Below are 15709 nucleotides of genomic sequence, written 5' to 3'. Positions count from 1 at the left end.
ACTTGGCTCTAGCTTCTCTACCATTGTCACATAACTTATTCTATTTATTACATACAAATGGGTAACTCCAGTATACAGTACCGATGCCTACATTTGACCTTACAAAAATCTAGTACCCAACTCAAGTTGTCCATACTGAAGTCTGCTACGGTCTCACAATAGGAATAATAACATTTAACAGCATAACTGATCATGATTGCTGGCCTTTTCACCAATCATTTTCATCTTTTCCAAGGTAAACTTTCTTAAATAGAAGAAAAAATCCAGATCTTTGTAATTATCCATCAAAATGATTATGTCCTAACCCAGTCTTCACAAATAAACACACATAAACAGTAATGACTGCAACATAGAGTAGCCCATGTGGATGAAATGTTCTTATTTACCTAGATGAAGATAAAGCATCACCCATAAGTACATTTTTTTAAATACATAAATATACACGATTTAGCCCTAAAATAACTTAAAGCCCAACTCTGGGAAACTTGAAATGATCTCTTGCAGTGCTGCTGTGCCTGTACTGCAAGGGTTAATTGCTGTTTAGGTCTAGGAGATTTGTTAAAGCAAATTTATTTACCCGATTCTCTGATACCTGATTTAAATTTTAATGCAAATCAACAGAAATGTTAATTTGATATTGAAGAGGCTTTGACTTCTACCTTTCTATGTTTTGGAGAAACCAAATCAAACCTACAGATATTAGAATGCACTTTTTCCAGTATAACCAATCAGGGCAGAAGAAATCATTAGTTTCACAATCGTACAGTACAGCCAATATAATGCTACTATAGGCAGTTTTTTAAATTATTTGAGATTTAAAAATTATCTTGTTCTACTAAGCTGTAAGATTTTGCTTTAATTTTATAAGGAACATAATTAATATAGAAAGTTAAAAATATAGTTATGTGGCACTGTGAGTCTTCACAAGTTTTAAGGTCTTTATTTCTCCATATGGCATTCAGGTTGACTGAGGATCATGTCTACCATATGTTGGCCATGTTCCTCATATCCTTATGGAGCAGGTGCAAATTAATTTTTAGCGTTTCGACAGCTGCAAGGTTTTTTAACGGGTTTACAGGGAAAAAGAATTCCAGTAATAAAACATAGCTAAAATATATTTTCAGTATTAATTAGTTTAAAAATACAGAAAAGTATACACTAAGGGTACTTATAATCACCATTATTAATTGAATTGTGACCTCCTGCCTTCTTGTTTCATCAAACAACCAGATTGTATGGTAGAAAAGATATCATGTCATAGCCCCACTGAAGGGTAATGTGCACGCCCAGATCAATGCAATGGAAGTAAATAAAATAAATATTTACACAGAAAGTTCCCCACCTAATGCTTGAAATCATGCAGAACAATAATACTGTAAAATTTCACGCAATTAAAGCAGAACCAAAGGCCCACTTTGAAAAATTGATAGGAGTTAGGGTAGGTTCACACTACAGGGCTCATATGCACTGGTGATGCATACTTTGGAGCATTTGTACAGTGATGTGTTGACTACTAACCTTGTAGTGCATTTTATCGTTATTTCTATACATATCACATTTTTGTACCCAGTGCATTCTAGTTACTATAGTGTATTGCGATTCAAGGCTGCATGCCTTTCGTCTTGACCATGTGTTGGGACCGCATTGAACAATGCAGCCCAATACATGTAATGCAGTCAAGCTTTTGAGTTTTTTTGGTAAAAGAGACATGCAAACCAACATGGAAGATAAATATATTTTAAATATATTTTAAAAATATTATTCCCAAATATATTGACATATATTTGAAATACTACAATTTTGGCCGTATTCAATATATAAAAAAAATTATAATAATATATATACTGTATGTTGAAATGTGTTTTTATATATTACGCAAAATATGAAAAATATTTTGTAGCCTCCCTAGCGGTCTGATTATCTCCATATTTCTGTGCTCAAAGCGGTACATTTTTTTGCATGGAAATACGTAGTCTTTTTATTGTAGGCCTGTAATTTTTAGGAATAACTCACTGAAATCTGTCCAAACAAGAGTCTAGCAAACATCCCGGGTATGTTAACCATTTCCATACTGGGCACTTTTACCCCCTTCCTGCCCAGGCCATTTTTCAGGTCTCAGGGCTTCCACACTTTGAATGACAATTGCGCGGTCATACAACACTGTACCCAAACTAAAATTTTATAATTTTCTTCACACAGCTAGAACTTTCATTTGGTGGTATTTAATCACCACTGGGGTTTTTATTTTTTGCTAAATTAACAAAAAAAGTCTGAAAATTTTGGAAAAAAAACATGTTTTTCTTTGTTTCTGTTATAAAAGTTTGCAAATAAATAATTGTTCTTCATAAATTTAGGCCAAGATGTATTCTGCTACATGTCTTTGGTGAAAATAACCCAAATTAGGATGTATTTTTTAGTTTGTAGGAAAGTTATAGAGTTCACAAACTATGGTATAGATCTGAAAATTGATCAATCCTGAAGTACTGATGGCCAATCAAATTTCTTGATGTGCAAGAATGTCAGAACAGTACAGATATCCCCCAAATGACCCCTTTTGCAAAGTAGACAGTCCGACGTGCTTCATAAGAGGCATGGCAAGTTTTTTGAAGTTGTATTTTTTTTGTCAGAATTTTTCAGAAAATGAAAGAATAAAAAAAATAATTTTCACTATTTTTTTTTACATACTGTCACCAGTGCAGTACAGCATCCTCATATAACTGGCATGGTGGTGATCAGGGACACTGACTGGTGACAGTATGAAAAAAAAATTAAATTGTTTTTATTTTTTTATTATTTTTAATTTTTTATTACTTTTTTTTCTTTTTTTTAAGATTTTTTTTTATATTTCACTATGACCAAAGTAGTACAATGTTACCATAGTAACATTGTACTACTTTGGGGAAGTGATCAGTATTTGTTTTTTTTTTACACAATTTGCTTATAGCAAAGAATTACTTTGCTATAAGCAAGCATTTACCTGAATGACATCGATTCATTCAGGGTTTTTTTTTTTTTGTGCTTAGCTGTGATTTGGCCACGGTTAACCACATGCCACCCAGCCACCGCCTATAAACGGCGGCAGGGCGGCGCTCGTAGGCAAAACAACGTTTTAAAACGGACCTCCACAAAACAGGTAGGGGGCGCGTGTGAGGCGCGCGCCTGCCCTGCCTGTCCCGCGGGTGTCCGCAGCGGGTGTCAGCCGCTGGGTCACGGCCGGTTTTTACCGGCTGTTTTCCCGCGATGAGCTGTTATCACTGACACAGAGCAGAGCTGCATTGTTTACACACAGCCTGCTCTGTGACAGTTCCCCGACAAGCTGAAGAGAGAGAGAAGAATTTCTCTCCCTCGATCAGCTCCCCCCTCCCTCCCCCCATCCAGCACACACCCCCGCCCCCTAGTAAAACACTCCCCTTACACAGTAAACTCTAAATATGTTAACCCCTTCCTCCCCAGTGACATTAGTACAGTATCAGTGGGGTTTTTTTCACTGATCACTGTATTGGTGTCACTGGGGATGTCAGTGACCCCAAGTCAGTTCCCCCCCAGTGTCAAAATGTCCGCCACAGTCCCGCAGTCCCGCCATAAGTTGCTGATCGCCGCCATAAGTCCCTGATCGCCACCATAAGTCGCTGATCGCCGCCATTATTAGTATAAAAAAAATTAAAAATCCCAGTATCTTTCCCGCCATTTGTAAACGCTATAACTTTCACGTAAACCAATTAATTTACACGTATTGGGGTTTTTTTTAGCAAAGACATGTCGCAGAATGTATTTTGGCAGAAATTTATGACTAAATTTGATTTTTGCATTTTTTTTTACTGGACATGTTTTATAGCAAAAAGTCCAAAATATTGTTTTTTTTTCCTCAAAATTGTCAGCCTTTTTTTTTAAAGCGCAAAAAATAAAAACCGCACAGGCGATCAAATACCACCAAAAGAAAGCTCAATTTGTGGGGAAAAAAAGGATGTAAATTTCATTTATGTACCGTATTGCATGACCGCGCAATTGTCCGTTAAACTAGCGCAGCGCTGTATAGCAGAAAAATGGCGTAAATTGCAGTATTTATACCATAGTTTGTAGACGCTATAACTTCCACACAAAGCAATCAATATACATTTATTGGGATTTTTTTTACCAAAAACATGTAGCAGAATACATTTTGGCCTAAATTTATAACCAACTTTGAATTTACTATATATTTTTATAGCTGAAAAGTAAAAAATATTGTTTTTCTTCAAAATTTTTGGTCTTTTTTTGTTTATAGCGTGAAAAATAAAAAGCGCACAGATGATCAAATTACACCGAAAGAAAACTCTATTTGTGTGAAAAAAAGGACGTAAATTTCGTTTGGGTGTAGCATTGCATGACTGCGCAATTATCAGTTGAATTAGTGCAGCGACTAGTAGCAAAAAGAGGCCTGGTCATTAAGGGGGGTAAATCCTCAGGAGCTCAAGTGGTTAATCACATGACACAGCTGGGCTGAGATTGGTCCAGCTTGTGCATGTGATCGCTGTGACCATTCACAGCTAGGCACACTAGTATAAAATGGATGGCATGAATGAAGCCATCCATTGTATACAACTGTCATGTGACCTGCTGTGATTGGTCACAGCAGGTCACATGGTACCGGAAACGGGGCCGGTACTCAGAACTGTCATCGGCCGTGTCCAAGGTACATGGCCGGTGGCAGATTGCGCCACTGCATGGCTCTGCAGGCGCGCAAAAAACGCTGAGGAATTTTGCCGGCCACCATCTGGCCATAGGCCGGGCGGGTAAAGGTTAAAATTTGAAACACGAAATCATAAATTATAATTTAATAAATAATCATAAAAAATAATAATATAATGATAATAAATTTAATTCAATAATATAATCAAACCAAAAACACTGAAATTTTAAATAGAGCGCCAGCTCGCACATCACTGAGCAAAAGTCGCAAAACCGTTTTTAGTGTCTGATGACAAATTTCCCCACGAATCATTATCACTCAATTCTGCAAGTTCTGATTTACTATAGCTGTTCTCTAGTTGGTCTAAAACCGCTTTTGACCTAAAGGATGCTTTTTGGACGCCATGGACTTTTCTCAGTTTCAAGGCAGAAAGAACAGTAAAAATGCAGGCAGGGCACAGGACAAAGCACTAGGGACAAAATGTATGTGAAATGGTTTGAAGCAGTAATGTTTTACTATGTGATTTTAGTGAATTTAGTGAATGTCACTTTTAAAATTTTTAAATTTCCCACCAGTTCCATCCTGGTACGTCCTGACGTCGCAGGGAACAGAACCCGGAAGACAGATGCCGGCATCGGCCGGAGGACATTGCCAGGGACACTGCAGGGAGGACATCATGGAAGCGAACGACAAGGTAAGTGCAGAAGAGATCCCGGAGCAACACTGCAAGGTATTCCCAAGTGTAGCTCGGGGTTACCACTTGTGGTGCTGAAACTTTACCCCGAGCTACACTCGGGAATACCTCCAGGGAGGTTAAAATATGCTATGCATACTTGCAAGTTATGGTGATAGCTCACCCACACAAAGAAGAACTTTAGTTTTGTTTTAACTAAAATGCTTTTGACCCTTCTCATTTTTATATAAAAGCCTATCTGAACTTTCAGTTTAAAAAACTCCTAAATACATCCTAGGTACATTCGAAGGTGATCAGATTTTTAAGCAAGCCATACATATGTAATTTTTTTCTATAGAGCTACCACCAAAGGAACCATTGTAAATCAACTGGTTTCTTCCCCAGTCTTAGTGCAATGTGGCCAGGCACACAGCACTTTCTCTCTCAATAAATAGTCTAGGGAAAGTCTTTCTGCTTTGTATTGCTTGTAGAAGTTTAAATGGGGTGACAGGAGCATGGGACACCCCAAGAACACTGAATAACCAGAAGACACTTCTCTTATTACTATTTAACAGTCTCCTTGCACTGAGCTGTAATCAAGTTCTCAAACTGAGCAATTACTTAAGCTCTCTGAGAAGAAGCGAACTAGCACACAGTCACTAGGGCTCAGAATTTAGGTCAGTACTTACAATGCCACAGGATCATCATTTGCCTCAATCCGATATCCACCGTGCACTCTTCAGTGAAGGAGAAACAAAGCACACAATGCTACAGGACAGTTGGACACCCAACTCCAACATCTATTTGGACACTCTCCAGTGAGCTCTGCATTCCAGAATCCCAGGCTAATACCCTTGAACAGACCCACTAGCTGTGCTGCAGCTGGGGACTCCAGCAAAGTTCCAGTGAACTGCCCTGAGGCAGAGGCCCCTTAAGCAGAGGGCTCCTCATGCAGGACTGGACCCAGGACCAACTCAACTCTTGCTCCAGGCCTCAGACTGTTTCTGTGATCTCCAGCCATCTACTGGGCACACCTCCCCCAGGGATTGGCTGGGTACTCATAAATATTCAGACTGCCCGTCAGCCTTTCCTCCCTCCCCTGTGATTCCAAAATCCTCTAGAATGAAGGGAGAAATACTCAGACCAGCAGCCTGTGAAATGCTGAGCAGGCTAAAGAAATTAACAGTTGCTTCAATGGCTACAGAGAAGCCAAACTAAACTTACCTGACAGCCTATACTCTAACTAGGAGGGTGCTACATCTCATTTAGATCACTGGAAAATCATGAGATTCTTCCAAAGAACAGACATTTACTTTGTGAAGTGTTTATAAACGTGTTATTTATGCCTGTGTGAACAAGACCTTAAAGTGTAAGCAAACTCCTTTTTTGATCTGTTAATTAGACCATTGAAAGCATTTTGTTATTTCTGTTCAACATGTGCAAAAAAAATAAATAAATATAGCTGTTCACCCAACTAGAAATCTTGTGAGCTGATAACTTTCTGTGCTCTCTTCCTTTGTGGACAGTGATCAGTTGGCATTGTTCTCAGCTGTCCCCATTGACTACAAAAAACAACACTCCCTATGTTATGGAGAGAGGGAGGTGTTATATACATAGTTTCAATACACTCCCTTCATGGCATGACAACGCTGCTCCTTCTAGATACAGCGCGGTTGTCACCCAAGGAGAGAAAGTATGTTTCTGGCAGGATCACCAGATGAGAATAAAGAAGAAAGAGTGCAAAATAAAGAAAACAAACTCAGCCACCACATCTAAGGACTGCAAAGCTGCATTATATTCAATTGTTGTTCTTGTATATAGATACACGTTAAGCTGAAGCTGTAGGGTGCTTTAAAAAACTTTACATAAAGCTTGCTACATGCTTTTTAAAAGCTTGCAGTACACACTGCTCATAGGCCTAGTTTACACTTGTGGTGGGGGGCAGTAAAAACAGGTAATTGAGCGTCATTTTACTGCCATCACTGTACTGCCCACCCCCTTTTGCTGCAGTGGCAGCATACAAGGGTTTACATATGCCACACAGGCAACACACTAACACCTCATCATTTTCAGTGGGCAGTACTACATGACCCTTGCAGGTGAATGGGGTCATGCTGCAAACCCAATCCAAATGTGACACAGTATTTCTATTGTCAAAAATAAAGAGGCAGTATCACATCCTAAAACTCCTGCCAGTTGCCCCCTTGCTGCTCTGTGAAAAGCTTTCCTCCATAGATTGCTTTTCACAGACAAAACAAGTGTTAAAGAGCCCCATACAGGATGAAGCCTGTGTTGACAAGGCCTTGCTGGTCTATAGCATAAAGTAGACAACATGATGCCTATGGTCGAGTTACTGGTGTCATACAACTACAAGGCAGTTACAGAGATTGATGGTTAGTTTTGTCTTTGTCATGTTTGCACGTCTGTTGCATGCTTGCCATTTCTATCTATGTATAATCAAACACTGGTTTGTACCATGTATAGAATGTCACCTTGCAATGCCCACACTGAAACCTGAGACTGCAGATTAACTCCCCATCTGAGAAGTTGTTTACCTGTGAGGCCATGTGTAACTAAAGAAAATTCCCACAGCTAGAGGTGGGAGCCGGGCCTGGGAGAGGTTTCAGGCAGTGCTGTAGAGTTATAAAACTTCAAAATATCCCAAAGCCTCCTCTGTTTAATTACCATGTGAAGTCTTGTGTAGAGCAGAGAGCTAACTGACATGTTACAAAGATTCTCACACTCACCTTCCAAAGGACGCACAAGAATGCCAAGAATACATCTCCAAATATGTTAGACCTATATTCTGGGATTTTCTTGCTTTACATTACATTTATTAGCTGGAAGACTTCAAAGTGTTCATAGAGCCAGTATTCATAGGATGAAACAGATCCTGCTATATTTACTACAGTCTTTCCAACAGTGGCTCCTCCACACAAAGGATATCTGGACTTTTGATTAAAAAAATAAAATAAAATAAAATGCTGTACATGCCTTTTTATAATTTTATATAATATAATTTTTTGTTGAAATAACTTGTCTTTCAATCTGCCACCGGCTATAATCTTTCAAGACTAGAAAAAAAAATCAAAAATGTCCTCCTTGTTCTTGTTCTTGTGATTGGCACACTGATGTCTGCAGCTTTTTTTTCTATTAATAAAACATTGGAGCCTATGGTATGACTATAGCAGGCAGATCTTTCCATTCACTCAGAAAATAGTAGCTTAAATGCAGTATGTATAATGCAGCGCTCACACCTGTAGGGGGCGCTGATTTGTCCCAGGTTTCTTTCCCAGATTAGTGCAATGGCAGCCAGGCATACAGCAACAGTCACTCTTCTGGATCAATGAACAGGCTAGGGGTTGCCTTTTTTTTTACTCAAATGTATTGCTGAATAACTTGGATAGGACATAGGGAGCTGTGGGATACCTATCCATAGAAATGATTTGCACCACCATTCTTGCTCTTTAAAATCTTGCTTTGTGGTAGAAACCACAGTGTACAAATCAATAATATAACAGGTTGATGTGTTTTAGCCCACATTGCTTTAGTCATACCTTGACTAAAGCCAAGTAGGCTGAAATGCATCAACTTATCAACTTGCACACTGTGGTTTTCTACAATAAAGCAAGATTTTAAATAGCAACAATGGTGGCGCGCATCACTTCTATGGATAACTGTCTACAGATGTGCGACTGCAGATTGGGCACCTTTGAGCTCTGCTAATGCTGGTTATTTGGATAGGTAGTAGCACTATATTTTCCTATTTTCACAGTTGAGCTGTGGGGTACTCCATGAATGCTGAGCAATAAACTGAGAATGCTCTTCACTGTAATACTAGTATTTAGGATAGTCCTTCCAGCAAAGACTGAGAAAATGAATAGCACTGTGACACCTTCAGCAATGTCTCAGGCCAGGCAAGCACTAGTATTGATATGCTAGAGATATAAGCATCTGTACTCACAATGTCCCTGGAAACTAGGATGCCTCCCCCAATATCAGATAGATATTTCCTCAGTGAATCTTCCAGACCAGATCTCCAGTGAAATCCCTCGCTTAGCTTCAAAATGTTTAGCAGAACAGGCCCCTTAGCTCTGCTGCAACTGGGACTTCGATGAGCACAGGTAGAATTTTCAACTGGGCTGCCCAGAAGGGTGGGAACTTCTCCTCTTGGACAAGACAGGGCTGCCTCAGGCTCCAAATTATTTATGCATTCTCCCAGTCACCTTCTGGGCAACCTCCCCCAAGGATTGTCTGAAGGAACATAAATATTCTGTCTGCTGAACTACCACCTGCCACCCACTATATTCTGGAATCCTACAGGAAACAGAGGGGAAGCAATCAAACCTGCAAACTGCAAAGCCCAGAACAGCCCAAAGCAATCACAGACTGCTCCAATAACTACAGTGAAGCAAAGAAAAAGGCAAACTAAATTACCTAGTCCTAGCAACCTATCTAAGAGGTTGCAACAACAAATCTGACTGGGGAGCATTTTTTCTCATTAAAAGTGGTAATACATTCTAAAAACATGCCATAAGTTATACAGAGACAATTTGCAAACCATAACCTTTAGTAACCTTAGCATTGCTACAACCCAACATAAATAGTACATAATGATTTTTCTAAAATAAATTTTATTTGTTAAAATTTTGGCATTGTATATTATAAACCATGCTACTCAACATCTGACATGCAGAAATAAAACAATCAATAAAAAAAGACCTTATACTAAGCCAAGCCTTCTACTTGGGTACAACTTGCAATGGGAACATAGAAAAGTGATGTCAGAAAAGACAAAATGGTTCATTAAGTCTGCTCATTTTTTTCTTTTTGTTTGAGTATATTACTATATTTGTTCCAAGCATGTTTAAATTCACTTGCTGTTGACTCACAGGGTTGATTTACTAAAGGCAAATAGGCTGTTAACTTTAAGATTAAATTTCACTTTAAGATCTTTTTGTCCAAGTTTAGGCTTAAAGTAACTGATAGGCATGCAATAGTATTACAAGCATAAAAATATTTTCAGTCTACTAGGAGCAGAATAAGCCAGTACAGACTACCCATAGCCTGGCAACAGACTCAAGCTCTTCCTGAGGGATTCCTGACTTCCCAGGTCATTTATAGTCCTCCTGATATCGCCAAGTTTTCCCTGGGACCTCCACTCCACTGGGCTTACCTAAAATAGACCCAGCAGTAATGTCCCAAGGGTAACCAAGCAGTAGCTCTGCTGCATGTGACTCCTGGCTGTCTAATTTTTCATCCTATCATTGGCTCACTGAACCATTCCTTCGGACTGGAAAACTACAGGGTGGAGGTCAGCTTCAATGTTCTAGGTGAGGAAAGTCAAGTATGTTCCTGATATAAATTAATTAATAAACTATTATGTACAAAAAAGCTATATTTGAATATCCATACATTTAGAGAAATAGTACTCCTTGTACACTTATAATTACAACACAGGTACTAATATCCCTGTATTAAACTATTTTATACCACATAGAGTTGAGCAGAAGGTTTCCCTCAATCAGGATACTTTAGAGACATCACAGTGATAACACATACAGGTGCTTCCCAATTATAATCCCCTTCTGTTCTTCTCATGGGGCTTGTAACTGCTTGTTGGTAGTTGATGTTAGCACTCTGGAGGTTATCAATATCTGCAAGGGACCATGGTTACATACAGTAGTAGATTACCAATCTGGCATCCTCCGGAGAGTTTCTTGGTGTATGTTCAATTTTTATAAGTCTGTAAAAAAATCATAAATGAGTATTAACGTTGATGTAAATCCTACCTGGATGACATTTAGACTAACAATGCACTGCATATCATGAAAAAATGGCATGCTTTTTTTTTTTCCTAATATACTTTTTTCACCTTTTTAGGCCTGGGCATGGGGCTACAGCATTTAGCTGTGGCTGGAGGGCACAGGTACACCGCTCAGTCATGTCCACTCCTATAGAGTTCAACAGGCTGCTGGCAACAGGGCTGAAACGTGTGCCCTCCAGGTGCTGCTAAACACCTGAGCCTCATGCATCGGGCTAAGCATTCATTTACATGAAGCCTAAAACTTTTGAACCTCTGTACTACAGATCTCCTTCAGTCTCTTTCAAACTCTTTCTGCTCATCATTGCCCTTATTTTGCTGCCTGAAAGTGATACTATCATGGGACACTCTGTACCCTAACTGTCCCTGTGACCCAGCAAGGTTTTCTACTGTTTTCCACACATAACCCACCACTCCATGACACCTAGGTTTGGGGATAAAAGCTGCATTCTTTTCCCCCAGTGCCTGCATGTAGGTCCCACCACTTCACACCACCAACGTGGAAAGTTTCAGGTAGTCTGAACCCCCCTGGTGACCTTTGACTTAATCTTTGCTGTGCCCAGATTACTGTGATCTGGACTTTTTCTTTGCTCTACCATGTTGCTGCTCTGCGATTCTGCTGCCTGTCTTTTGCTGTGCCTGGACTGCTACCCTATGACTTTAGACTTTGCTGTATATAATGCTACCTTGTGGTTTTACCCTTTTGATAAGCCCTGTGCCAAGGGAGGACTGACAACTCTTGGGGCCCCCGGGCAATAGGGAATCATGGGGCCCCTGTGTCCTTGCCCAAACTCAAAAAAGCATATGAAAAAGGTACCAGGGGCATCTCATGGGGCCCCCTACTGACCCCGGGCCCTCGGACAGTGCCCGAGTTTCCAAATGGTCAGTCCGCCCCTGCCCTGTGCATTTTAAACTCCTTTAATAAAGAACCCCTTGGCCAAGGGTCCTGAACCACTTTTGTTTCCCATGTACGCTCTGTTCTACCCACATAGAGAATGAAAATTTATTTTTTTCAGACAAAGTTGTCAATTACTGAGATATTTCTAACACACAGCATAGGTATACTTCTGCTACTACCTCATAGTATGGTGATTCCACATGTGTGAGACTTTTTCAGTGTTACCGAGCATTGTATTTTGTGTATCACACAAACCAACCAATTGTATCAAATCCAATGTACTGTAGTGTTTGCCTCTATACAAGTGATCAGGGAATATAGCTTCGTAGCATCTCCTAAAGCAGTCCCCATTCCTATAAGCCAAGCAAGACTAGCCTACTGCTATGTGGTTGCCTCCTAGAATGCCATCTTCACTGGCCAGGAAGTGCAGGAGGCTCAAGAAAGCGTTCCTGTGGTTCCAGTTGTGCAGTCGAAGTGCTGGGACTGGTGTCTCACAGGAACATAATCAGCTGGATGTGCAATTATGTCAATTCAGGTGGCAGGCAGAGACTTGGTCAGCAAACAGACAAAGGGGTGGTCCAGACAGCAGGCAGAAACATGGTCAATAATCAGGCCTTGGTCAGTACAAGTGACAGGCAGAGGCCACATTTCACTGGAGTGGTGGTGATCAGGAACACTGTTGCTTGCTGCACTGTTCTGGTGGCACTGGGACTTGTGTAGCGGTGATCAGAAATACTGTTGCTAGTTTACACTAATCTGGTGAAACTGGGGATTGTGCAGTAGCAATCAGGAACATTGTTGCTGACGTATACTGGTCTGGTGACAATCACGTACACTGTTCCTGGCTTACATTGGTCTGGTGACACTGAAACGAGCATGGCAGTGATAAGGAACACTGTTGCTGGCATACACTGGTCTGGTGACACTGGGAAAGGTGTGGCAGAGATCAGGAAAACTGTTGCTGGATGCACTGGTCTGGTGTGGTGGCAAGCTGGACCACTGATTCTAGCTACACTGATCTGGAGACAACGTGACTGGCGTGGTGGTGATCAGAGACACTGTGATTGGCTGCACTATTAGGGCTCATTCACACATAAAGCTTTAGCTGCAGAGGTAGCGGCCGGGGATGTACATGTGTTAGTGCCATACTCACACCTTTTGAATGTACAGTATTTTATTATATTGAGATGAAATTAGAAAAGCATAGTAAACCATCTCCTAACATTCTAAGATACTTCAGTCCTGTTCCATATGTTCCGTGCAAATAAATATGAACATCAAGCGTTGCTTAGAAAACATCAGATGAAGTGATTTTCATTCTGTTAAATGTTTTTAGGACTTAGGGTGTTAAAGTTCTAAATGGTGTGTTTGATGTGTTCATTCTTTGGTGGCACCCAAAATTCAAAGAGGAAATTAATAGGGGCTTATTCATAAAGCTTGCTTCCATTACTTCCCCAGAGTCTCTCCCATCCACTGGAGCTCCCTACTCCAATCTGTTCTGTTATATCCTACTCTGTCCGCCTTTAGACAATCACTGGAAACCCACCTACCCCTCCTTTACCTAACAACTGAACTTTTGCCTTCTCCATCATCTCAGGATCAGGGCCCTCCTAACACTCTTGTATTAAATTGCATTGTAACTGTACTGTCTCCCTTTATTTTGTAAAGTGCCACTGCTCTGTTTCCCCATTCTAAGAACTGAAAGTGGGATCTCTATAACTGATCTAGTTGTGGAATGATAGCTGTAACTTACAGTTTCAGTAACATTGTCAGACAGTGAATTAATCCAAATTACATCTTGCACATTGTAGAAAGTTTTCATCCAAAAACGTGTGCAGATCATAACAGATGAACATCAGATAGATTCAAAAAATCATAGTATGTCTAGCTCTAGCAATTACATGTGCTCAGAACATAAACTAAATACACACTTAAAAGAAGGAGGGACTAGCTATACAGAGCATCTCCTAGCTACAGAGTAAGGAAGGGACAAAACTATTTAAAGGCAAACAACAATGCATGTGTAACCTGTTAACTGCACAAACTGTTGTTGCTATATAAATCCTGTATAGTAATAATATTGTAGCCATGTGCTTGGCTAGAGAGAGAGCAAATTAGGACACTGTGGAGCAGTTGCTTTATCTCCCTGAGTAGATTAAGCTTACTGCACCTCCACTCAGCAGCGGGGGGCTCGCAAGCAGAGGAGCTCAGAAGACTTGAGTGCTCCTTAACTTGGTGTGTCAGAGGATCTGAGGTCAATCACTGAGTTGAGGCAAAACATCCAATCTAACAAGTAGCTCTTGCCAGGGCTTCAATACAATAATAATAGTAAAGAAGTGGAAAAGGTACATTTATAAACAGCAGTGCTATGCTTTACAATTGTGCTCTAAAGCAAGAGAAGATCCATTTATTTTCATGAAAGGAATAAAAGAAAGTGCTAGGAAGAGAACAGCCAAATCACATGACCTGTCAAAGTCATGTGAGTGGCCACTTTTCCTATCATGGAATGTTCTCTGAAGCATTATGCAAAGAACCCTCTGTAGGACACAACACCAGGGGCGGACTGACCATTTGGAAACTCGGGCACTGCGGACTGACCATTTGGAAACTCGGGCACTGCCCGAGGGCCCGGGGTCAGTAGGGGGCCCCATGAGATGCCCCTAGTACCTTTTTCATAGGCTTTTTTGAGTTTGGGCAAGGACACAGGGGCCCCATGATCCACTATTGCCCGGGGGCCCCATGAGTTGTCAGTCCGCCCCTGCACCACACCCTCCATTTTGAGAATTAATCTTTGCAGTGCAATGTCCAGCAGATAGTGGTGTCTACTCTCCATTTAAAAATTATGTTTATATTAATGACTGTCCTTAGCTGAGTTAGTGTTAATCCTTAAAATGTATCCACATCAAAAACATACAGGTTTATCCGCTTCTGCGTCTCCCTATAGCATAAATACTGCTACAGGATGGCTCAGGTGTGCAAAATCACGTATATATACATAATTTTGCATTTCCAGGTACAGGGCATGCACGCCATTTGCGGCCTCATCTGTCAATCACCGGGTCCTGGCCGGTGATTCCCCGCGTCGTCTGGCAATCTCCAAGGATTTCTGACAGGGGAGAGATCTGTATGTAAACAGTACAGATCTCTCCCCTGTCAACTCCTGCACACTGCTTTGTATGGCTCTGCATAGCAAAGGGATACAAAGCAGTGTGCTTACTGTGAAACACACATGCAGCCCACATAGTAAAACAGCACACAGTTAACCCTTTGATCACCCCAGATGTTAACTCCTTCCTGTCCAGTGCCATTATACAGTGTCAGTGCTTTTTATTAGCACTGATTACTGTATTGGTGTCACTGGGGATCTCAGTGACACCAAGTCAGTTCCCCCCAGTGTCAGAATGCCCGTCGCAGTCACGCTATAAGTCGCTGATCGCCGCCTTTAAAAAATAATTCCAGTATATATTCTGCCATTTGTAAACGCTATAACTTTCACATAAGCCAAATAATTTACACATATTGGGATTTTTTTTATCAAAGACCTGTAGCAAAATACACACAAAATTAGGGTGTCAATGTTCACTCATTGTACAGAGATGCCCGTAGCGAAAGGAAAGAAAAGAAAAATAGCGCAGGACAGACATG

This window comes from Staurois parvus, unplaced genomic scaffold (assembly GCF_062004578.1).
Source record: "Staurois parvus isolate SC_StPar_1 unplaced genomic scaffold, SC_StPar_1.0 ptg000118l, whole genome shotgun sequence".
Classification (NCBI taxonomy): domain Eukaryota; kingdom Metazoa; phylum Chordata; class Amphibia; order Anura; family Ranidae; genus Staurois; species Staurois parvus.
This window is presented reverse-complemented; position numbering follows the sequence as displayed.